The sequence below is a fragment of the Hypanus sabinus genome, chromosome 3 (assembly GCF_030144855.1).
Source record: "Hypanus sabinus isolate sHypSab1 chromosome 3, sHypSab1.hap1, whole genome shotgun sequence".
Classification (NCBI taxonomy): Eukaryota; Metazoa; Chordata; class Chondrichthyes; order Myliobatiformes; family Dasyatidae; genus Hypanus; species Hypanus sabinus.
In genome coordinates this window covers 81,345,228-81,372,059 of record NC_082708.1, presented here as the reverse complement: position 1 = coordinate 81,372,059, position 26,832 = coordinate 81,345,228, and the positions used below count along the sequence as shown (strand labels likewise).

The window sequence follows — 26,832 nt, the reverse complement described above, 5'->3', positions numbered from 1 at the left end:
GGCGTGTGTTCTGACTGGTGTTGGGCGTGTGTTCTGACTGTTGTTGAGTGTGTGTTATGACTTGTGTTGGGTGTGTGTTCTGACTTGTTTTGGGTGTGAGTTCTGACTGGTGTTGCAGGTGTGTTCTGACTGCTGTTGGGGGTGTGTTCTGACTGGCGTTGGGTGTGTGTTATGTCTTGTGTTGGGTGTGTGTTCTGACTTATGTTGGGTGTGTGTTCTGACTTGTGTTGTGGGTGTGTTCTGATCTGTGTTAATGGGTTGCTTTCAGAAGCTTTTGCTTTCCTATTGTAGGGATATCAAAAAAAGGTAAAATTTTCAGGTGATAGGATGTGATCAGTCGGGGAAGATCTTTGTACAGAGAGTGGTTGATACCTGGAATGCACAGTCGGGAAAGTGGTGGAGGCCGATACCGTCTCTTTGTTGAAGGGTTTCAGACAGCTACTTGAGTAGGCAAGGCAGTGAAGTCTACTGACCTAATGCAGGCACTTTGAATTATTAAGGTTTGAAAAATACTTGGCATGGACATTGTGCACTGCACGGCCTGTTTCTGTGCTGTTAGTGTATGTAGAATAATTTCCAATATACAGATATATGAAGATATCTATACCCTGTTATGGTCATTAATGGAATTAGGTGTTGTCAATTTACTATGCATTGAGCAACTAGGAAGAGTTAACTTGTAATTTTAAAAGGGTATAAACTTTTCGTATATATCATGAATTGGCGCTCTAAAAGATCTGGGTTTGGGTTTGCAGTGAGAGTTGATAACCTGAAGACGTACAGATTTAGAGATTTGAAGAATGCATTAAGAGAATTCTTTGAAAGAGGAGGATTTACTGATATTGCTGTTAGAATTGGGATCAGCAAAGCCTGTGCTTATATTTACTTTGGAACCCAGGAGTTGTTGACAACCCTGCTGCAGTAGAGAGGAATCAGAATCAGGAATATTATCATTGATGTATGCCATAACATTCGTTATATCACAGTACAGTACAGAAAGTTATTCTAAGCTGCAATAAGAAATAGACAATATAAATAATTAGTACAAAAAGAGAGTTATGTAGTGAGGTAGTGTTGATGGGTTCCTAGGCCATTCAAAAACCTGATGGCAGAAAGGAAGAAACTGTTCCTAAAACATTGATTGCATGTCTTCAGGCTCTTGTACCTGCTCTCTGATGATAGTAATGAGAAAAGTATGTCCGAGGTGGTGAAGGTCCTTAATAATGGATGCTTCTTCCTTTAGGCATCTCTTTTTGAAGATGCCCTCAATAGTGGGGAGCCTGGTGCCCGCGATGGAGCTGGCTGAGTCTACAAGTGCCAGCAGGTTTTTCCAATCTTGTGCACTGGGGCCTCCATACCAGACGGTGTTACAACCAGTCAGAATGGTCTCCACAGTACACCTGTAAAGAATTGCTGGGGCCTTTCATGAGATAAAAAATTCTCCTCAAACTCCTAAGATATAACTGCTGGTATGCTTTCTTTGTAACTGCACAAATGTGTTGATCCACCACAGATTTTCAGAGATGTTAACATTCAGGACCCTTTCCACTGCTGACCCCTCGATGGGGACCGGTGTGCGTTCAGTACATGATAAATAACTATCAATAAACAGCAGACTGATGTAAAGTATTGCCGTTGCCCCAAGGTCCAAGTCTGAGTGGAAAGTCTGTGATACTGCATCTCCTGTGGACTTATTGTGGCACAGGGAAATTTCTTGCTTAGGCAGGAGCTGATTCTAGCCATGTCACAGCACTTCATCACAGTAGCTGTGAGTGTTACTGAGCGATAGTGGTTGAAGCAGCTCACCCTGCTATTCTTGGGCACTAGTATGATTGATTGTCTTTTGAAGCTGGAGGGAACCTCCAACTGCAGCAATGAGAGAATGAAAATGTCCTTGAACACTCCAGCTGGTTGGATGGCACAGGTTTTCAGTGCCTTGCCAGGTACGCTGTGAGGGTCTGATGCCTCATGAGGTTCCAGTCTCTGGAGAAATGTTCTGACATTGGTCTGTAAGACTGAAATCACAGGGTTGCCAGATGCTGCAGGACTCACACAGCTACAGTTTTATTCTCCCTTTGAAAGCACGCAAAAAAGGCATTCAGCTCAACAGGAAGAGAAGCTCCACTGCTATTTATGATGTTAGGCTTTGGCTTGTAGGATGTAATAGCCTTCAAACCTTGCCATACCTGACGTAACTTCACTCAGAATTGCTTTCTTGTGTTTAAGATAGCCTTCTATAGGTCATCCCCAGACTTTCCAGAGAGTTCTAAATCACCAAATTGAACACCACAGATGTTCACCCTCACCCTCAGCTCTCTGTGAGTCTCATTGTTCATCCACGGCTTCTGGTTTGGGTATGTCTGGTATGTTCTCAAAGGCACACTCACATCCCCACAGATCTTGATGAAGTCAATGGCAACTTGGGCATATTTATTCAGATCAAAAGATGTATCCCTGATTATTGTCCAGTCCACCAATTCAGAACAATCCTGTAATCAGTCCTCTGCCTCCCTTGTCCATACCTTTACAGTCCACACCACTGCTGCAGTCCTCAGTCTCTGCCTGTATGCCATGTGATTGGACTTGCTACGCTGCAGGCATGGGATGGCACAGTAAGCATTCTTGTATTCTGTGTAACTCCAGGGACAGGGATACAAATACTTTTAATATTAATGCTGAAAGAACAAAAACAAGTTTTTTCTATTGTTTAAACAACTATACTTTCTCTTGATTTCAATACACGATGGTCACCATCTTTATACCCACAATCTACCCCTTCACCCCTCACGCACAAGCCCATCACAGGGAAAGTGTGCAAGCAAGTACTTACATGGCCCAATAATCTCAACAATCTCTCATCCTTTTTACGTATATTGAAAAAAATTAGAAATAAAATAAAAATTTTAATGTCCATTAAGATATGGGAATTAGTTTAAACCCTTGACGTTGATATAGTTCTTAAGACACTAAATGCCTTCCTTAAGTGCCCTTAGCAGCACAAGAGCTGGTGCTCCTGTCTTTATGAAACAGTCAACTAGTTGTTCCTTTGTAGTTGACCATAACACATGATGAATTTCTGTGCTTGGACGAGTTCCTTGATGCTGCTTATCTCTAGATGAAGCCTCTTCACTGTAACTAATTTGGTGGATTTGATGGCATCAATCAAAGAGTAGTTGTCTGTGACACAAGTTATTTGTAGACTCTCCTTCTTTGGAAGAGTTCAGAATTGAGTGTGGCCAGATAAACAGCATTGCCAATAATTTCAGACATTGCAAGGGTTTTTCCTGCCAGCATACTCCGTACAATTCTTCAGATCCTTTTTTGATTGCCAACAGAGAAGTGAAAATCTCCCCTTTTCTCCCATCAGTACAATAAAATGTCCCTTTGAGCCCCTCCATCAGGAAGATTTCCAAGTGAGGCATGACTGAAGACAACAAGCCTCAGTGAGTCATCTTTTCCAAGCTGTTGAAACTTCAAGACTATTTTTTAAGATTGAATTTTGCTCACTATCTTGCTTGTACTGTGGGATTTTTTTTTTTGTGCTGGATGCCAAGTTGAAGACATCAAACATGATGTCAGGTCTTCTCTGCCTTGCCACCCATAGAATCTGAGCTGTCTTTGACCTGAGAGCTCAGCTTCAGCTTCATTGAGGGGTGCATCATGTTGTGTGGCATGTAATGATTCCATGCAGATTGTCTAAAGATTCCTTATGTAGCTTTTTTTGGTGCAATTGTACTGTTCCATCAACAGAAAGGATGTCTATCCCTATATAGCAGAATCTGTCATGTTCATCGCGTCCAACCTGAAAAGGTTGACTTTACTGAGGGGTAATTGTTGTAACAAAGTTTTGTGAGTCTCCCTTTATGAAGTCATCTACATGACAGGCAAGAACTCCACTCACATTCTGAATCTTGCCATTAAAAGATAGCTGGATCGACTTGTGCCACCTTTCCACCTGTTTTCAACATTATTTCCTTGACATTTCTGTAGCAATAGACCTTATACTAGATCGTACACACACTTTTTGAGTTTCCAGTGTTCCTTCACTACTTCAGGCAGGGGCTGAATATAAATGTTAGATGACAACTGCATTGCCTGCAAGAATGTGGATTTTATGTCCAAGGAATGGTGTTTTCAATGCTTTTGACATTTCACTGCAAGAAGCAGTTGGGAGACTTTGATGCACATGTTGGTGAGTCTTTCTGAAGTTTTTTTAATGTTCATCTCCTCAAAACCTCTAGTCACCAGGCTTGATTTTGGTGTGATTTCCATCAGGGTTTCTTTCAGTGTGCACACCCATCTTCTAGACATTGACTTTTAACCAATGTCTTTAACTTCCTCAAGCACTCCATTATTTCTCCAACTACTGATTTCATCTTGTTTTGCAGATTCAAATGACCTCTCTGTAGGACATCTTCATCTTGACATTTCTCGGATGGCCCAGCCTAATCTATACTTGATTCAATATGCTGTCAACATCTGACATGTCAGCTGGTCCTGCAGTCCCAGTGACCGTGGCTGGATCTAGGTAATTCAAGTTGTACCAACTTCTGTTTCACCCAGTCCCTTTACCTGCTCGTCCTAATACTTCATTTTTTTTAATGAAATACCATTGTCTTGGCCTACAAGTTTGTTTTGTTTTAAGACTGAAACTTCCATGTTGTTGTTGCACTTATGATTTCTGTTCCAGCAAGTCTATTGAGTCCCCAACTGCACTCTCTTCAGCAATTTTGGGTCCTCAGCTACACTCTCCTCAGCACTGTCTGTGCTATACAACAATGGATCAGGTAAGTGCTTTTTATTTTTTGTAGCTGCTCTCACATATGCACCTCCAAGCCTCATGAATGACCAACAACAACTCCAAGACCTTTCCATTCTGTACAGTCTGCTCTTTTGTAATATACTTCAGCCCTATCTCATATTTCTCATCTGTAGGGTGGAGATGTGCCCTCAGTGCACCTTGAATTCTCTGTGAACACTCTGCCTGAGTGAAAACCTTCAGTGCTGAGACTTGCTTCCCAGCCCATTCACTCATTGTAGTGCCCTCTAGAGCAGGTAGTCTGTCAACCAGCACAAAGGGATGGCCGAATTCCCATTGGTACGCGTTATAACCATATACATTGTGTATGGCATTCTTTGCCATAAGGGTCCAGCCATTGATTTTGTTCACCTTCAGCATTTCATTAAGTGCTTGATTATGCTCCTCCAGAAGTCATTTACTCCAAGGACTGTAGGTCGTTGTTGTCTTTGTTTGAATGTTAGAATTCTCTGACATATCTCCAAATGCATCATTATTAAATTTGCCACCATTACCAGAAAATATTTATCATCTTTTGTTCAAAAGCCCGATGGCTGAGGGTAGTAACTGGTAGTATGAGTCCTGAGGCTTCTTCCTGATGGCAGCAGCAAAAAAAGAGCATGATCTGGGTGGTGAGGTTCCTTCATGAAGGACGCTGCTTTCCTATGACAGTGTTTCATGTAGATGTGCTCAATGGTTGGGAAGCCTTTACACGTGATGTGCTTGGGCTGCATCCATTAAATTTCATAGTGTTTTCCATTCAAAGGCACTGGTGTTCCCATACCAGATCGTGGTCCAGCCAGTCAATACACTCACCACTACACAACCATAGAAGTTTGTCACAGTTTTGATGTCATGCTGAATCTCTGCATATTCCTAAAAAGTAGAGGGGCTATTGCATTGTTTGCAATTGCATTCATATGATGGGTCCAAGGCAAGTCCTCTGAGATGGTAACACCCTGGAGTTTAAATTTACTGACCCGCTGTGTCTTTAATCCTCAGATGAGGACAGGTGTGACAATTAGTATCTCATTCTCACATTGATTCTCAGTATTGTCTTTATCTAGAATATTCACACAGCAATGTCCAAAGCTGGTGAGCTCAAGAGACACTGTTTGTTGAAATATCATTGCTTGGTCACATTCCATATCCAGTACTGCCTCCAGTTTCTTTAGGGAAGTTTTATTCAATAGGAATGTAATGTTCTCTGGCATCACCTTTTTTCAATGCAACATTTTGCCTGTCCTATTTTTGCAGGAATTTTCACTCTTTTGGTGGAATGTACAGTCCTTCCATCCCCACATTTGAATGCTTTGTTACTTGGTGTATGTGAGTTCACCAGTTTCTACTCTTCATTCTGTTTTAGTTCACTTAGCTTTCAAGTCCATTTTTCTCCACACGGTATGAGTGAATGCTGTATCAATAACAACATATCCTAGAGATTCTATCATCAGATTCTCTCCTTCAGATGTCTTTGCAGTAGTAAGTGATTCCTTTGCAAACAATGTTACATGGTACTCTTCTACATCTTCAGATTTGTTATTTTCTTCAGCTCGTCTAACTTGTTCGGTTCTGTGCAGATGGTATCTTACCCAATGATAAATACTTCGACAAACCACACATTTCTATCTCCTGCCATACATGTTTCGTAAATTTCTTCAATTGAAATTTCCATTGTGGTCTCTCTCATTGTTCACAAAAATGACAGTGCTACTGTAGGGACCTGCTTCTCCTCCTCGAGCTCTGTAGCACAAGTCCATATTCCAATTTCATTCTTCCAGCTTTCGTATGGCTTGAACTCATCAAATGCCGGTGGAATCTTATGATTGAGAACCATCCTCTGTTACCACTGTTCATGTTGAATGGCAAAGATAAGTTTTTCTTTCATTTAAACATCTTTACTTTTGCTGTTTGAGTTCAGCACATGAGGACTGCCATCTTTATACTGACAAACCCGTCCCCGCTTCCCCCTGGCACACATGCTCATATCAGGGAGAGTGCACATGCTAACTAAATGCTCACATAGCCCAAATGAAAAGGATTCAACATAAAGACAGTACAAACACTGAAAAGAGGTTGTTACAGGTCTTCAAAGACAATTGTGAATGCATTAATTTATCATGCATAGGAAGTATGTGAATGCAAATATGTTGAAGTGAAATGGTTTATCTTGTTTATATGCCTTAGAGGAGTGTAACCATATTCACATGTGAACATAATTAAAGAAACAAGTTTACAGTTCATCTGCATTAATTTATTAGGCTGCAGTGCAAATACATTTTATCTGTTTGTACAGCAATGTTCAATTCTTTCCTTTTGAAGCAGAATTTGTGTGGTTAGTGTTATGGTTATTATTGCATAAAGAATGTGTGACCAGCAGCCATAAATAAAGATTGTATTTATTTAATGTTCTTATTCATTATGAGTTTCTTTAACCTCAACAATAAAATGGAAGAAGAGCCTATAATACTTTACACTACTGATCTCAATACATTAGTTAGAAAGAGTCATTGCTTCCACAACCTGGAGTTGGCAGGTGTTTTCAGGTCAAATCCATGTGCTCATCATCTATGTAACAGCTGTGTTTGGGTACCAGTTTTTACCAATATCTGGGCAGCATGAATTGTCATGAACAAGTGGAAGTGAATGAATCCCAGAACAAAAGTTCTGACCAAAGTTCACCCAAGCTTTACATTAATTATTTCTCTCATCACCAGTACAGTCCCTCAACCTTGATCATCACTACCCACAAATCTTTCAAAAATGTATCTAATTCATTTTTAAATACCCCCAATGACCTTGCCTCCCCAAACCTCCAGGAATAGAATTCCAAATATTTCCCATCCTCTGTGATAAGTTCCTAGAACAGCCAGTTTTACATTGTCACTCACTGATCTTGCAGGTGTGTTCTCTTGTTCAAAATTTAGTGGAAATACCTTGCCATCAATCCTCTCATGCTCCTTAAGGCTTAAATGTATTTCATTCTTTGTCCTTCTAATCTCTAAAGAATATAGTGCTAATATTTTGAAGATCAGTACAGGACAATCCACTCATCCTAGAAATTATCAGCATGAATCTTTTTCCAATGCCAATGTACCATATCTCAAATAAGAGTACTAAAACTGTGCACGGTATTTCAAGTGTGATCCCACCTGAATTCAGCTCATCAGTATTTCCCTATTTCTAAACTCTAGCCCTCTTTCATGAAACACAACATGCCATTTGTTTTCCTAATCACTTGTACCTGCTTGTTCATTTCTTGCACATGGTCAATTTGATCCCTCGGTGTCTCATTCTCCTGTGATCTTTCTTCATTTAGCTTCCTTTTGCTGAAGTGCAGAAGTTCATATTTTCCATTTAAGAAGTTTTCACCTAGATACTCAACCTATCTATATCCTGCATAAAGGTCTAATATCCTCAATGAACCGTGCCCTTTCACCTGTGTTTGGTAAGTTGGGAAACTGACTCTCCACCACATAGGGCGTCAAGGGTAAATGTGACAAATGCTAATCGTAGAATGACCGGTACAATAGCATGACCTGTGACCCTGTGTTGAGTATGGCTTTTGCATCTATTTCCTCTATCCGGATTGACACGCTGGATCAGGGTCCCACCAATCCTTCTGGGATAGGGTCCTCTCCTCTCAGGGGTTCCATGGCACATTGCTGGGAACGTGTTTTCCCAGAGACCCCAGGCCATTCTCTCACTGGATCTCCTCTAGGTTTCCTGACCCCTCTTCTTCCTTGGACGCCTGTGCAGTCTCCCCCCGCGGGACTCCTGGCTGGTCACATCCCCACCTGAAGTGCCCCTCTTCCTCACAGTTATAACACACACCCCATCTCGTGGCACCTCAACCTCCCTGGGCCTCTGTGCAGTCCATCCCTTCAGGGAGGGACCATCTCTGCCAGTCCCCTCACGTGGTGGGATCTCCCTCACTATCTCCCAATTGGAGCTGGACCCAGTCACTTCACTACAAGGGGCTACCATGGAGGACTGCACCATACTGACGGAGCCCTCTTCTGACTCCAATGCATCCTCCTCCTCCCTCACCTCTCCGAGCAACTGAACAAAGGATGGGGGGGCCCGCGATCTACGGGACTGCCGGAGATGCGTAGCAATCACATCACTCCTCTGGGCACCCTGGGTTACCTGGTCTATCCTAATCTTATTCACCTCCCATTCCGAAATGACTCCCCCCACCCCATCATCTCAAACAATTTATCCTTCACTCTACCCGGAAAAGATACTCAGGAAGCTTTTCCCCTTTCTCCTGATGTAGGCCCCAAAGACCCCCTAAAAGATCCTCCATGTCCCCTGTCAGATCAAAAGCCTCCTCCAATGCTTCCAGATACTCCCTCCAGGTAGCCAAGGGGTTGCTGCCCTTCACGCCTTTCATTACCTCAGCTGACACCCCTCGCAAGCTGTCAACCAATCTCTGCCGCTTCTCTTCCTCAGAACACCCAGGCAAGGGCTGCCACCCCTCGCAAGCTGTCAACCAATCTCTGCCGCTTCTCTTCCTCAGAACACCCAGGCGAGGGCTGACACCCCTCGCAAACTGTCAACCAATCTCTGCCGCTTCTCTTCCTCAGAACACCCAGGCGAGGGCTGACACCCCTCGCAAACTGTCAACCAATCTCTGCCGCTTCTCTTCCTCAGAACACCCAGGCGAGGGCTGACACCCCTCGCAAACTGTCAACCAATCTCTGCCGCTTCTCTTCCTCAGAACACCCAGGCAAGGGCTGCCACCCCTCGCAAGCTGTCAACCAATCTCTGCCGCTTCTCTTCCTCAGAACACCCAGGCGAGGGCTGACACCCCTCGCAAACTGTCAACCAATCTCTGCCGCTTCTCTTCCTCAGAACACCCAGGCGAGGGCTGACACCCCTCGCAAACTCACCCAGCAGCCGAGAGACGTGCTCTACCCAAGACTCATAATCTTCATCCCCGTCCAGGGTAGGGGCGCACCCTGAGAAAATTCTTAACTTCTGTCGAGGACCCGCCAACTTGTTCACCAAGGAGTTAATGGCTGACACCAACTCCAAACCTCTTCCTTCTGTGGGAGAGGGGGACCAATGAGATTTTCCAAATCTGACCACTCCCTTCCTCCATCCTTCAAAAACGATAGGACCCGCTCTCGAAAATCTCTGCCCCCAACAGCTGGCAACTCCTCAGGTGTCCCAACAGACCCGTCAAACCTTTCCTGTGTGACAATGTGTATGTCCCATAGCCCCGCCTCAGTGAGGTCACTGATAGATGGTGGCAGTCCCACCACTGAGACGTCAGCACCAATCCGTGCTAACACATAGCCTAAATTCCCCATTTTACCAATCTTTCTGCCTACGAGTCCGACCTAACCAATAGCTCTGACTGTACTCAAACATCTAATTAACATTCTGTCCGAGATACGCATGTCCAACCCACTTAATATGCAGGCTTGATTAAACGGTACTCCCTCGATCTCACACCAGAGTTCAATCTTATCCGAATCCATCTCCCCTCGTTTAAACTGGTGCAAATTACCCAGTATGTGACAAATTCAATCCCAAATGAGAAACCCCACAATGTAGCCTCCATACCCCCAGTTGAACCCCATTCGCCTAGGGTAAACCGCCGTCGCCCCACCAGTAGTGTAATACTTCTGTGCAAATACGGTGTAATGTCCCCCCCCCCCCGTACACGCTCACAAGACAAATACCAGACAATACCCAAAAGCAAGTAAATAATTGCAACTTTATAGTGATTTCTTAGTGATGGGTTAGTAGAAACAGATAACCTAAAGGAACCAAAGTAAAAATCAGTTTGTCAGTTTGTGCACATATTTCAATATGTTGGAGCTCACACCTCCGGTTCGCTTCCACTACGACCTTCCGAGCCTTCGGCCACCGTCCATACCGCCAATGTCCAGTATCCGTCACTCTGGAACCGCTGCCCACTCCCCACACACGTCCGTCCTCCTCGCTCTCCTCCCGAAAAAGACCGGAACTCCCACTCAGCTTACACAGACAAGATAGCATAACAATTCTCCATTGGTTAATTTTCCCCTTATCAATACCCATAACTCAAACATATGAGACACAGGATCCCATTACAGCATTACAGAGAAACCATTTTGTTAACCTGAACAGTTAACACCTCTGTTACTGGCACTGAGAACCCTACACTAGGTTAAGACATGTTTGTTTATTACTTTAAATAAAAGTTCTCTAATTCTTCAAGAAAATGATTCTTCATTGTTAACCCACAGTATGTTCAAACAGAAGTAACATAACATGGTGTCAGGAGTGGTTCTGGAAGAATAATGCAGGAGAATCGAGAATCGAAGATAAACGAAAGAAAGAAGAAAAACTGTTTGAACTATAAACGGTAAAGTGGAAGGTTTACAACCCCCATCAAAACTTCCGCTGACTGGAATGTAGCTGAGAATTGGAGGATATTCAAGCAACAGTTTGAACTGTACTTATCAGCAATTGATTATGAAGAAAAATCGGGAAAAACCAAAGCGGCGCTTTTGCTCCATATAATCAGGAATGATGCAGTAGAGGAATATAATAATTTTGTCTTTGAAGATGGAGATAATTTCAATTTAAAGTCAATAATGGACAGATTTGAAGTATTTTGTATAACTAAGCGTAATTTAACATATGAGCAATATAAATTCTTCGCATATGTGCAGAGAGCTGCTGAAACAATTGATTAGTATGTTACTGAGTTAAGAAAGCGCAGTAGAACATGTGAGTTTGGATTGCTCACAGTCTCTCTCATTAAAGATAGAATTGTTTGTGGTATTTGAGATAATGCTCTAACAGAAAGGCTGTTGAGAGAGCAAGATTTAAATCTTGAAAAAGCTTTGGCACTTTATAAAGCTTCTGAGACCATGACATTGCAAGCTGAAGAGCTTTTTGTTGAAAACTGCAATGTAAATGCTGTTAAAAAAAAGCACAAATAGATCAAGACCTATAATAATACATCAACAGAACCGACAGAGAGCAAGATGGCATTTGAAATAAAAAAGTCATGTGATCGCTGTGCACAGGAACATTGTCCAAATCAGTGTCCCACATATGGTAAAATTTGCAATGGCTGCAGTAAGATTAATCATTTTTCATGCTGTTGTAAAAGTAGAAAAAAGGAAAATAAAATGAAACAAGTAAATGCTGTGCTTGAAGATGAGCGTGAGGAATTTTATATCAATGTGCTTTGTGAAAATAAACAAAGTAAGAATGACTGGACTGTTCCATTGCAAGTGAGTCAAAACAATATTCTGTTTAAACTTGATACTGGAGCACAAGTAAATGTTCTTGAAGAATCTGTGTTTAATGCTTTAAAGCCAAGCTTGAAGTTACATAAGACAAATATAAAAGTGACTGGGTATTCAGGTGCAGACATTTCAGTTAAAGGAATATGTGTGGCGAAGATATCACCCAAAAATATTGTGCACACACTTTCATTTGTGCTTGTGCCAAAAAATGTAAGTGAATTCTGGGTTTATCTACCTGTGAAAGATTTAATTTGGCGAAAAGAGTTTTAGTCTCAGATAGAGACACAGAGCTGAAGTGACAGAATGTTGCCTTACCGTCAGTGGAAGGTGATGCAACACAACTGCAGGTCCAGCTCATGGATTCAAATGCTGACATGGAGAATATAAAAGCGGTTGCTGCCGAGTCTGAGTTGACCAAACTGGAGGCAATTGATGATGTGAAAAAGCAATGGCAAGAGGAGGTTGCTTCAGTGTGAGTGATAATGAAAGAGACACTGAAAGAATATGAGATTCAGTTTCATCACCGTCTAGAGCAAGAACGCTCACAATGGGCACAGTATAAGAAAGAAGTGAAAGCACAAGTGAAGCAATTGAGATGTTTTACTGAAATGATGAAATTTCTGCATAAAAAAGAGAGTACACAGTTAGTGAATGAATTTGATGAAGAAAAGAAGATTTGTTTTTCATTATAAATGGAAGTGGAACGTGAATTGTCTGATCTATGGAGACGTTTGTCTGAAAGACAAGGAGACAGAGTGAGGATACAAGATAAAATGAACACTTGGACAGACCAGATCATACATTCTCCAAATAGAGGAGGGAGCAGTGTTAAGAAGACATCGCAAAGACCTTAAGAAAGGGCCAACTTTAGAGTTTAAGTTATCTGATATAGATGTGCTTTGATTAATGTTGTTAATTGTTTTTTTTCTTTTTAAGGAAAGGAAGATGTGGTGATATCATGTGCAATGATGTGCCAGTACATGATTGGACAGAGCACTGAGCATGCGCAGGATTGCTAGAATATTCCAACACGTGGCTGGGTTGACATGTTTATTTATTATTTTAAATAAAAGTTCTCTAATTCTTCCAAAATATGATTCTTCATTGTTAACCCAGGGTACGTTCAAACAGACGTAACATAACAGGAGTATCAGAGAATCTTTGGCTATGCCATCTAATTTTCAATTTCCAAGGTTTTACAGTTAATTGTAGCCAGAATGCCTGTTTCTAAAATTGAAGCAAACAATTTGCATTGATATAGCTTCTTTGATGTAGAAAACTCTCCCAAAGGTCTTCACCATATTGAAAACAGAACATTGTATGAAAGAAAGGGATATTATAACATAATAGATACTTTTGTCAGAGCTATCATTACATCTTAAAAGATGAGAAATTTCCATACTACAATATTTAAATGTAAATATAAAAAAATGTCATCCATCAGAGTTAACATTGGTGTCATGTTATCAAGGGCAATTAAATACTGGCTTTGTTAGTAATGTACAGATCCCATCAAATGAACACATTAAAAATCTTTTGATTGATATACATAGTCTCTGTGATAGACCATGATTCATTAATGCTTTAAAATGTAATTCACATAGACTTCCTATGAAAGGCATACTCAGAGATTCAGCCTTTATTGTGGCCTTACCCAAGAGGCTCATTTTTAAAATTATAGGGAGGAATTTTCAAAAATGGCCTTTCGGGTTCCAGCCAAAGACATATTACAGTTTTCCTTCCCTGCCAGTGCTGGACACTTGACTTCCAACTTAGCACCTGCATTCATAATAGCTGACAGCCACAAATGCATTGGAACATAGGTTAAAATAGACTCAGCTGGTGGTTCTGGAAGGATGAGCAAAATTGAATGAAATCATATGGACTGAGGAAAGATTGGCAAACTCCCCTAACCTCTGTTCTGTCATTGTCAGTTCACTAGAAAGGTGGTGGAAATACTACTACTCCTACAAGTTCTCACCATGTGTAGCTCAGAGAAATTTGCTGAACAATATACTGAGTAATTTCTATTTTACAAAACCCTTCATCATCTACAAATCACTGTGGGATTTTTGAAGTTGTTTAAAAAAAAGCTATGCAAATACCTTTTATTGGCTATTAGATGAGGAATGAGTTAACTTAGCCATTCTTAGGGATATAGAAATTGCTGACTGAGGGAAGACCAAGGTCATCCTAACCTGCTTTACATCTTTTTTTATCACTGGATATTAAAATGATGATCAAATGTTGGCAAGTTACTGCAATGCATCTCTGCCAAACAATCCACATCAAACTCAAACAGTACTGTAACTCACAATCTCAATAAGTATTCAGGTGCTGAATTTCACCTAGAAAGTTAAAGATGGCTCAAAATATGCTAAAGTGATTTAAAAGGGAACTGAGGTTTTTTTCCACACAGAAGCTGGTGGGCATATAGAATGAGTGGGAGAAACAAATACAATTACAGCATTTCAAAGACAGGTGGATAGGATGGACAGGAGTGGATTAGAACAGGAGTTCCCAACCTTCATTATGCCATGGTCCCATATTATTATCCAAGGACCCCAGGTTGGCATCTCCCGGTTGAGAAGGATTTAGCCAAATGCAGGTAAATGAGACTAGCTCAGGAAGAGCTGGACCAAGGGTCTGTTTCCATAATTCTATCATGCTCTCGCTCAGTGACTCAATAATTGGGGTATATTTCTCAATCTTTTGACCACAAAGCTCTTCAACACCTCTACTTTCTGAGGGGGCCAAAGAGAACAGGACTATGTACATCAATACTCATGACCTTCTTCATATGGGCAGTTAAGGGTGTTCTATCCTGCTGCGTTACTGTGTGGTACATAATTGGCACTGTGGCAGACGAGAGGGCTCTGTAATGGGTAGTTATACTGCCTAATGTATCACCATTACCTCTCTAACTGCCATCCAGAAAGATGCCAGAAAAAGGCCAGCAATATCATAAAGGATCCCTCCTCACGGCCTCTTTGTCCCACTGTCATCAGAGAAGAGGCTACACAGCATCCACATCAGGCCCACCAGACTCAAAAACAGTTACTTCTCTATGGAAATGAGGACAGTCAACATTTTGGGTTGAGACCCTTCGCAGGACTGGAGAAAAAATGATGAGGAACCAGAGTTAGAAGGTGGTGTGGGACAGGAATAATCAGAAGGTGATAGGTGAAAGCATGGTGGGGGGGGGGGAAGGGAGGCAGTGATAAGGAGCTGGGAAGTTGACTGGTGAACGAGATACAGGGCTGAGGAAGGGGGAGTCTGATAGGTGAGGACAGAAGACCATGGAAGAGAAAGGGGTGGAAAACCAAAGGAGGGTGATGGCCAGGTAGGGCGATAAGGTGAGAGAGGGAAAAGGGAATAGGGAGTGGTGAAGGAGGAGGGAGGAGCATTACTGAAAGTTTGACAAAATGCATGCTGATGAAAAGATGTTTCCAATATTCTGAGATTTATGTGGTTATTGGACTGTAATTTATATTGGTCTCCTTCAGTTTATTGGTGTTTCCTTTCTTGTGGCCAATTGGCAGGCAGGTGATCTGTTTTTTTTTTTGTTTGTAAGAAGGGGGCTTGGAAAATTTGATGCTACTGTCTCTGTTCTTTTTTGTGAGGGAGGGGTTCAGGGATTGTTATTGTCACTTTTTATCTTGGGGAGAAGTGGAGGATTTGATGCTATTATCTCTGTTTTTTCTATGGGGAAGAGTTGAGGGATTTTGTGGGGTTTGCAAATTTTGTTTCTTTTCTTTCTCATGCTGAGGGTGGGGAGGGTGGTAGCTGATGTTGATTCGCTCAGCAACCCCATGGTCTTTATGAATTTCATGGCTATCTAGAGAAGATGTTTATCAGAGTTGTATTGTACATGTATACTTGTATAGCTTGACAATAAAATGAACTTTTGAACCTTTTCAAAGTCTTTAAGGCCAAGTATACATATTTTTTTAGTGATACATGTGCTTTAAATCTAATACTGAACATCAGCCAGGGGACATCATCTGTCCACTGCTGCTCACCTGGCAGAGCTCGAACAATTTTGCAAGGAGGAATGGGCCAGTCTTGGTCCATCATGTTGTGCAAAGTTAATAGAGACTTTTCCAAAAAGAACCAGCTCCATCTTCATTGTGTGCCGTGTCGTATGACGAGGGTGATTATGGTCAATGACCATGATTGTTCTTGACAAATTTTTCGACAGAAGTGGTTTGCCATTGCCTTCTTCTGGGCAGTGTCTTTACAAGGCAGGTGACGCCAGCCATTATTAATACTCTTCAGAGACTGTCTGCCTGGCATCAATTGTCGCATAACCAGGACTTCTGGTATGCCCCAGCTGCTCATGTGACCATCCACCACCAGCTCCTATGGCTTCACCTGACCCTGATTGGGGGGATAAGCAGGGTGGAACAGCTTGTCCAAGGGTGACCTGCAGGCTGGTGGAGGGAAGAAGCACTTTACACATCCTTTGGTGGAAACATATCTCTGTCCCACTACCTAACGAAAAGACAACTGGCTGTAAAAGCTGTGAGAGGTGGTTCAGTTAAGTACTAAGCAAAGGGTGACATTTCAGATATTGAATTCTTAGTTTCTCATGCTGTACAGTTTTCCCTGTTTTTTGGGCTCTACTGTTCAAAACGTAGCACGTAATTCACAAATACTAATTCTCAGTTAAATTGATCAAAATCCCTGGTTATAATACTCACTAATGTGAACAAAATTTTGGGGACTGAATGCTTTACAAGGCACTATATATCAATGTCTTGCTTCCTCTCTATCCTATCAAAGGCATTATCTGGTCTCCACACCCCTCCTCCGTCTCTGCAAATTAAAACATGCTTGCTTTTGAAACATTCCTCTCTTTGATGAAAGGTCATTTACCCAAAACCATCAGATGTAATCTCTTTCCAAAGGCGTTGCCTGAGCTACTGGGTGTTTTCAGCATTTTCCATATTATTTCAGATTTCTGACATCTTCTGTTTAATTTTGTTCTTGTTTGGTAATTCCAATAACCATCCCCCAATTTCAACCGAAAGCACCAATCAGTCTCTTCTATTTGTGCAACTGTGATATGAAGACTGCACATTAATAGAAACAGCTCCTATCCAAGTCACCCTATCAAACTGATTTACGTAAATCATACGCCTTCTTTGAAGATCTCCACAGATGATATTTTCTGAAACATCATTCACTAACTTACAGTTTTGAAATGATAAGTCTCCTTGTCACAATCAGGACCTTTGTGTATATCCCATTTTATTTCAGGGATGAAAAGATATATGCAGTGCAGGAACGATCTATCAAAGAACACAGATCAATACAGCACAGTACAGGTCATTCGGCCCATAATGGTGTGCCGCCCCTTAAATCCTGCCCCCCCATATAACCCTCCATCTTAAATTCCTCCATATACCTGTCTGGTAGTCGCTTAAATTTCACTAGTGTATCTGCCTCCACCACTGACTCAGGCAGTGCATTCCATGCACCAACCACTCTCTGAGTAAAAAACCTTCCTCTAATATCCCCTTTGAACTTCCCACCCCTTACCTTAAAGCCATGTCCTCTTGTATTGAGCAGTGGTGCCCTGGGGAAGAGGTGCTGGCTGCCCACTCTATCTATTCCTCTTAATAAACAGATAACAATCCACACAAATAAAATCCTTATTTATCAACATATCAGTGTCTATTAAAACCAGCCACCCCAAGTTGCTCAACTAACTCAACTAACAGAGATGCTACCTCACAGCGCCAGAAAGCTGGGTTCAATCCTGGGTGGTTTACACCTGGATATCCCCAGGGGGTTCTGGTTGTCTCCCACAACCCAAAAGAAAAAGTATTGAATGGTTAATTACCACTGTAAATACTTCTGGTACATAGATTTATGATAGATTTTGGAGAGCTGCTGAGAGCATGGGAATAATAAATAAAAAAACAGTAAGTGTTAATGAGTGATTGATGGTTGATGTGGACTTTATGAGCCAAGGGCTTGCTTTCTCTCTTGTATCTCTTTATAGCTCTAGGCTATGATTTACAGGATTAGCTGTGCCAGGGAACTTGGTCAGCCAGTCAGGGAAGTACAGAGAACATCAGACTGGCAGAGAGTGTATGAGGTTCTGGTGTTCTCTCTACTACTTTGACTAGCTGTCTAGAGTCTGCCTAGTATTAGAGCAGTCACAGAAGTGTTTTCTCAATGACAGAGCTAATGAGCACAATACCATTTGGCATCCTTATCAGCAGGTGAAGAGGTCACTGTATCATTGGGTCACTCTATTATACTCAAAACCCATGACTACAACAGGTGATAGATTATCCTGCAACAATAACATTTAAGAGCCATTTAGAAAGGCACATGAACAGACTAGGTGCAGGTAAATGGCATTAGTTTAATTTGCCATTGTGGTTGACATGGAGATAATGGTCTAAGGACCAACATGTCCTCTTTGTTTACAGCTGTGCAGTCCAGACATTGCTCTGAGCAGGAACATTTTACTTGGTCTGAAAACTATGTGGTACTTTATATTATTGTAATGTGCAATATATTTTTGAATATTTAGAATGAAAATTGAAAAATCATTCACTTTTGATTTAATTTATTAATTGATAGGTATGATGAAATACAGTACAACTAAGAAAATCTTTAATGTTTTGCAAACTTTTTCTTATCTATACTTATTAAAAATCATTGTCTATAAACATTGTCCAGATTAAGTTCACAGCCAGACGAAAGCTATACCTCAATTATAATTGGATAACCCAAATGTTCCATTTCTGGTCTGTTTTTGAATTTACATTTAATTGAATTCATACGACTGAATACACATTTGCAGTTAGCACTAAAAGCTGGAAATGTTTCAATGAGGTCAACAAGAATTGCCAGTTCTTCAAAATATTCATTTCTAAGCACGTAGTTCAACATATCAGTGAACATCTTAATTGAAACAGTCTCAACTTTCTCAGAAACAACAAATTTGAAATCACAGTATTTCTGTGATATCTTTGAAGTCATGTTTTTATTGTAGTCTTTAATAGTAGCTAAGTATTTTTTTGTCATTCTTACATCATTTTCTTTTCAAATTCAAAATCAGCTGCATTTGCAAAAGCAACAAAGTCAAAATCTTGCCATTTTCTTAACTCATTGTCGGGAAATCTATTATCTAAGTGATTACACACACATTGAATGAATTAAATAATAGGCACATTATTGACATCAGAAATTATAGATGCAAGCTGATCTTTCACTTTGTCACTCCAATAAACATTATCACCGAAATATCGTGAGGGTAACTTGTTAATTTCTGCCTTTGTATACTGTAGTGCTTCAATTGAATTCAAACAGCTTTTCTGAAGGAATTTACAAAGAGATGCCAGATCCTAAAACATTGCTAAGGACAGCTAATCATTAAGGTAGGAATGGCAGAATGTCTTGACAGCCATCTTACTTTGTTTAGTGGTCCAAATGGCACAACAGCACATTCTGTGACATTAGCTAATTCTTCTAGTTTTCCATTGTTAACCAACATCCTGCTGAACATTGTGTACACTGTTATAGCCATGTTTCTATACCCTGCATAATTGATACTTCTTTTCCATGTGTCGTCTAATCCCAGATGTTCTCTGTGCAATGCAGTGTTGCTCAGACAGATGGTTTACTTCTCATTGAAGAACTGCTGCCACACTGATGCACCATCGATAACTCTAGGAGACTGGAAGTGAATGATAGGCTTTCATTAACAGCAAAAAGGGAGCACGACATGTCGAAGACTGAGGGAGGAGCAGTGCCCCAATCGTCTTTATACAGGGGTCTGTGGGATGAGCCACAGGAGCAGTCAACAGAGGGGTGTGTCCAGACAGATATACATAGTTTACCACACACACCATTATTGTTTCCAAGTTTACCATTTGCCCCATCTGATGCAAACATCACTATCTTTTGAACATCAATATTATTGTGATATAATGTTTTAATTGCTTCAACAATAGTGATACTGTCACATGCAGTTAGTTTCAAAATATCCATAAACACAGTCTTTAGTCTGCCTAGTATTATAGGAATTATAGTATTATAGTATATATAGGAAGTTTCATTTTCAGGTAGAAACCTAAAGTACCGAATTAACATTTTCTGTATAGAAATATTTGTACTTTCATCAGCTATTAGTTTATTAAAAGCAGATTTCCACATTTCTTCCATTATCTGTTTCTGAAGGACAAAGCTAATGCACTCAACAAATTCAAGCGTAGAGCTCTTGCTGCACCAACATATTTAGCCACATGTTTACAAATTTCTTGCATGCAATGCATAAAGGCATTAATTGTAATTGCCAAGACAATTTATCAATTACTACTTTGACCATATGAGAGTTAGATTTCCTTTATGAAGCTTGCTTCACTCGCTTCACGCTCTTTTGGAATTTCAGTTAACATGCGCAAAATTCCACATTTATTCTGCTTATGTAATTTAGTAACTACATCCATATGATTTTTTTTGGTGGAGGTGTTGTTTTAGGTCATCTAGCTTCCAATCTTCTTATTTTTTTCCACTACTAAACTCATCCCCAAATTTCACTTCTGCATACATGGTGCATACAACATTGCCAGTATCTTGATACTCAAAAATATTGCAAATTTTTATCTTTTGTTGAATTGAATTGACTTTACATCCTTCACATACATGAGGAGTAAAAATCTTTACATTGTATCTCCATCTGAATATGCAATGCACAAATTATAGTGATTTGTAATAAATAGTATGTCCAGTGAGATACACAACAGAACAGTCAATATAGCTTAGAAGTACAACTGTGCCACAGTGAATTAATCAGTCTGATGGCCTGGTGGCAGAAGCTGTCCCAGAGCCTGTTGGTCCTGACTATAATGCTGTGGTACCGTTTCCCAGATGGTAGTAGTCAGAACAGTTTATGGTTGGGGTGATTCGTGTCCCCAGTGGCCTTTTTTACACACCTGTCACTGTAAGCGTCCTGAAGAGTGGGATGTTTACACTCACAGATTCGTTGAGCTGCCCACACCACTCTCCACAGAGACCTGTAATTCAGGGAAGTACATTTCCCATACCAGGCAGTGATACAACCAGTCAGGATACTCTCAATTGTGCCCCTGTAGAAAATCTTTAGCATCAGGGGACTCATTCCAAACTTCTTCAACTGTCTGAGGTGAAAGAGGAGCTGTTGTGCCTTTTTCACCACACAGCCGGTATGTACAGACCAAGTGAGGTCCACAGTGATGTGTATGCTGAGGAAATTAAAACTGTTCACCCTCTCAACCCTAGATCCATTGATGTTTATAGGGGTTCACCAGCCTCCATTCCTCCTGTAGCCCACAACCTGCTCCATTGTTTTTACAGCATTGAGGGAAAGGTTGTTTCCTTGACAGCATTGTATCAGGGTGATGACATCTTCTCTGTAGGCTGAGACAAGGTCAATCAATGTGGTATCATCTGCAAATTTAATTAGCAGATTGGAGCTGTGGGTGGCGACACAGCCAAGGAGATACAGGAAGTAAAGGAGGGGACAGTACACAGCCCTGAGGGGCACCTGTGTTGAGGTTCAGAGGAGCAGAGATGAGGGAGCCCACTCTTGCCACCTGCATGCGATCTGACAGGAAGTCCAGGATCTCGCTGCATAAGACAGGGTGTAGACCCAGGTTTCTGAGCTTCTTGTCAAGCCTGGAGAGAATTATGATGTTGAGTGCTGAACTGTAGTCCAGGAGCAGCATTCTCACATAAGCAGCTCTCTTCTCCAGATGTGTAAGGACTGTGTGTAGATCTGTGCATCATCTGTTGATCGGTTGTGTTGGTAGGCAAATTGTAGGGGGTCCAGTGTGGGTGGTAACATGCTGCAGATGTAGTCCTTGACCAGCTTCTCAAAGTATTTCCTTATTATTGAGGTGAGTGTGACAAGATGCCAGTTGTTCAGATATGTTATCTTGATCTTTTTAGTTACAGGGTCATTGGAGGAGGGCACTCTACACTGGGAGAGGGAGAGATTAAAACTGTCTGCAGACACACCAACAAGTTGTGCCACACACACTCTGAGTACCTGCCCAGGGATGCCATCCGATCCTGCAGACTGTCCACTCATTGGAAGCACCTGTGTATATCAGCCTCAGAGATGACTAAGGTGAAGGTAGCATTGGCAGCTCCTGCGATGTGAAGATGGTAGTTCAGTATCTACAAGTTGCAAAAGACATTCTACCTTCAATTTTGTACAAACTTTGTTCTTCAAAGCATTTAACTCTTCTTTTCAACATCATTTGGACGCTAAAAATATTATTAATTAATTAAAAATTTAACAAGGTAAGTTGGTACATTTATAATTTTAATAACATAACCAGTTATGCAAACGATTTTGTAGAAACAAATTTTTATCTTGTTCTAACAAATTTTACTTTTAAACGGTTTGTTGGATTATGATTTTCTTGAAAGAATATTTACCAAAATAGTCAGAATATAGATTTTTTTCACATCAAAGGAACACAACTCACAACTGAAGTAAATGATGTCCGGCAGTCAAAACAGCTAGTACACACAATGCCAACAGTAAAATGTTTTGACTAAATGGCATTGGTGTTCAGCAGGCTGGAAGCTTATTAAAAGTGAGCTATCGACACCAGTTCCGTGTTTATTGTTACAAGTTGTAATAGTATTGTAACTTGAAACACCAACAATGTAAGTACATTGAAGCTCTAAAATGTTTCAAAGTAAAGGTCATCATACACTCAGTATTTAGAAAATTTATGAGTTATATTCATTAGCACATAATTAGTTACAGGGTATTTTTCAATTATGTTAACATAGATTTCAAACATATTCACATAATTTCAAAATTATATTAACATTATATAAAAGAAAATATCAGCTGTGCTGCAACAAAGACTATGTGCAAGGGAGCATTTCAATTACTGCACGGCCATACACTCTTTGTGGGAACCGTGTTGAAGACCTCATTCTAGTGAGGTACTGTTCTATGTTCAATATTTGTCTGTTAACTGCATGAGGACTCCATGCTTGGGACATGATATTATAAGGGCCAGCTTGCAGGGATTAACATATGTTTGTTGCTGGAGGGATGTTTGGCTTTAGTTGATGGATGTGAAAGAAAGAAATTAGATTTCAAAATATTATTTTCTAAAAGAAATCTATCTTGCTTGCCTTTGAATGAATCAATACCAACTACTTGCTCCATCTCCTAAAGGTATCTGATCTATTGATTCACTGTTCCCTCACTGAAATAATGTTTCCACTGATTAGTTTGAATGTATCCCATTTCAGGAGCTTGGAGTGATCTCTGAGTCTACGCTATCTAGACCTGTTATGTTCCTAATAGCAGTGGGGTGTACTTCTGCCAGTGGGACCAAAGTGAACATATCAGAAATAAATGAAATTGGAAGTGACCTTGCTGGAGCAGTACGGGTATCTACTGCACTCACTGTAAAGCATTATATTTGTTCTTCTCCTATCTGTTAGATTTATAACTGCTGATGAGCTTTTATGCAGTGATGCAATTTTTTGGTTTCAGAGAACAAGTTGTTGGGATAGATTTTACCTTACCTCCTTGGAGTGAATGTTAGCTGTATTGGAGCACAAGAAGGAAATTCCTGTAGGATGATTGCATACTGATAGATTGAGTACAAATAAAGATCCATCCCAGTGTATTATGTCTTGATACCAGGTCAGATTGTTTCCATTGTCTCCAGTTTGAAAGCAACTCTGTTTGTCATGCATACATAATATAAAATAGCTCTTGAAAATATACAGAAACTATTAAAAGGCTTATTGTGATTATGTCCACCTGGAGTTTTCTTGGTAGGGAGATGATTTTCTCGATCTCCATCTGACATTTCCATTGATAATGTGATTTTGTTACCAGACTGCTATTCTGTTGGTCGATTAACATGCTGCAGATGGCAAATCATGAACTCTCACTATCACAGATCAAGAATTTGATGCCAGCCATTCAGAATAAAACTTCTTAAAGTAAAGAAATCGGGCAGATTAGTTAACATTCTTTTGGAAAGGTGATGTTTCCAGTCCTGGGAAAGGGTCTGGACCTGAAAATTTGATCTGATTTTCTTTCCCCACTAATGCTGCTTAATCTGCTGATTAAAAATTTTTTTTTTCAGTTTTTTTTCCAGTTTTATTCAGTTTTCTATTGGGATTTTCAGCACGTGCATTTGTTGGCTCCAATTATCCACCATTCTCTTCTGATCTGACCACATTATGCAAGCATGAATAATTATTAATTGTCAGCAAGACTTTGTCCAATAAGCCACACAAATGGATTAATCTACGATGTAGGGCAGTTAATAATGGGCAATAAAGTGTTGACTTTATCCAAAAGATTTTGACTTTGGTTTCTGGCATTTGTGACAGATTTTAACATGGAGTCTAAAGTAGGTGCATGAGCATAAACCATGTAAATCGGGGAATTCTGTACAAAATACTAGTCATGGTAGATATTAATATAATAGAGGAAGAATTGAAAGCTAAGGCAAGGATGATAGGCTATGCCACTATTAAAATGCCAATTACTTCCCCTCTCCCTCCTTCTCTCCCCTTTTCTATTTAATACTAAACATTATTATTTACAATAGCAAATTTGGTATAGTAAATACTATTAGTAGTATTTAATAATACTAAATAATGCACTAACACAAGTGCTTTGTGTAAACCCCAAATGATATAATTACAGCATTACCAATTCAACATTGTTGCTCCTGTGTGATTCCTAATAATTCCTATTGGAACTACCATGGTGGAGGTAAAAGCTTCAAAGGAAAAATAAAAAAAAATAAACAACTCTGGCATTTACTCAAATGTCTTGGTCAAAAAGATACATTAGAGGAAAGTCTGTGCAACAGAAAGGGAGGAGAGACACCAGTTTTACCAAAATTAAACTCTGGAAGAAGTGTTTACATTAGAACAATAAGGAAAGGTATACTGTATTATTTTGTCACAAAGTACTGTATGTCACTGGTGATCTGCTTACATCCACAAACTGCAGAAAAGAACATTTTATGTGAAAGTTGTGTACTTTATGTAAGTGCCATACCTGAGAAAACACAGTGATGGCTGGAACAAATCACTTAAGTAACTGAATCAGGGATTCTTTCATTGAAGTATTACAAGTAGCACAGATAAACATAAAACATGTAAACTAATTAGAAGAGAGGATCTGAGAGAATTCTGTGCATTACCTGGGTTTTCTCAATCCTATCATTGATAAGCCTATTTAGTGGCAATGATCAGAATAAGAGGAGTCACTGGGTTTACACTGGTAAGTACAATACTATAGTTTTCTTAGGAGAAACTTTTCATTCTCAGCAATTTTCTTTCTATACACGAGAACAATGCCTCCTTCCCCCATTAATCTGGGAGCAAAGGCTGGGCAGGGAAACCCCTGGTAGCCCTACTTTGTGGTAGTTAATAGTGATATTCCTATGCTACTCAATTAACCACCCCCACATGGGAGGAGTTCACATATTGCACAAGCAGTGTTGTCAATAAAATTCAGTTGAATATCCAGCATACTGCTGGTTTCTTTATGTCATCTGTACAATACGGTGTCAGAAATGGTTGATTGTTGATGAATTTGGGCTACAGATCCAAGGAGGCCCAAATAAGGGAGAATTTTCAATAAGTCTGTTCCAGTTTGCATGTATCTGTGGGAGGTGTCCAGGGACCTGTTGGCCTGCATTGCATGAGCTGAGGCCTAGGCAGGGTGGCTAGGCAACATCTTCAGGCTGCATCAAAAAATGGATACATGGTAATAATCTGTGGGCTACTAGCCAGGAAAAGTGCACAGAGACACAAATACAGCAGAGAAGTCAGTCAAACTCTCAGCGAGAGGAAAAAAATAGACTTTTGTAGTCCAATAAATAAATAAAAATAAAATACTAAAAAACAAACAGGAAAATGGAGCAAAAATCTGTAGTACCTGCATCTACTTACCTAATAAAGCCCATCAAGATTTCTCTAAAGCAGTGACTTTGAGAGATGTCTCAGACACTTAGTGAGAATTAGTGTTGCAAGCAATCTCACTCAGCCTTCAGAAGTTGACTCCACTCTCATGAAAGATATTGACATCTACCTAGCTCAGATATGCATTTTTTCCCCTGAAAATCAGAGTAAACTGGATAAAGCTCACACTGAGATGAAAAAGAACCAAATCTACAGAATGTTCATGCAATACTGTGAGCATGCATGGCCAGCTGTTACAAAACGTGCTCACAAATTCAGACCTTACTGGTTTGAAAGAGACAGACTCACCATTCTTGATGGCGAATTTTCAATAATCATCATTCCTAATTCTATGCTCACCAAAATCATCAGTCAAATCCATCAAGGACATCAAAGCATTGAAAAATGTCACCTAAGAGCTTGGTCTGAAGACACATTGGGAGATTATTTAAAGCATGCAGAAAACTGCACGATAATCATGCTGAGCCTCAGAGTTCCCAGGCTTTCCATGGTAAATTGCAGGCACTGACACTTCCGAGCTGAAAAGAGACAAATACCTTCTGACTGTGGATTGCTACTCATGTAATGCTGAGGTGTCCAAACTGTCCTTGACATCCTCAGCAGCAGTTATACAGCCCCTGAAAGCTGTATACACTCTCCATGGAATACCAGAGGCACTTGTGTCACACAGTGGTCCACAATTCAGCTGCTCAGAATTCAAAGCCTTTGCTAGTGTTTGAGTTCAAACACCAGACAAGCAGTTTACTGTACCCACAAGCAAATGGAGAAGTGCAAAGAGCAGTTCAG

General features: G+C 40.5%; 1 long non-coding RNA gene across 1 annotated transcript; it reads left to right on the top strand.

Moving 5' to 3' along the window:
* Positions 1-4,388: 4,388 nt before the first annotated feature.
* LOC132390785 (uncharacterized) lies at positions 4,389-11,334 on the top strand. The gene is made up of 3 exons (XR_009511010.1): positions 4,389-4,528; positions 4,691-4,787; positions 11,041-11,334. It is a non-coding gene; the product is annotated as an uncharacterized LOC132390785 (long non-coding RNA).
* Positions 11,335-26,832: the final 15,498 nt, after the last annotated feature.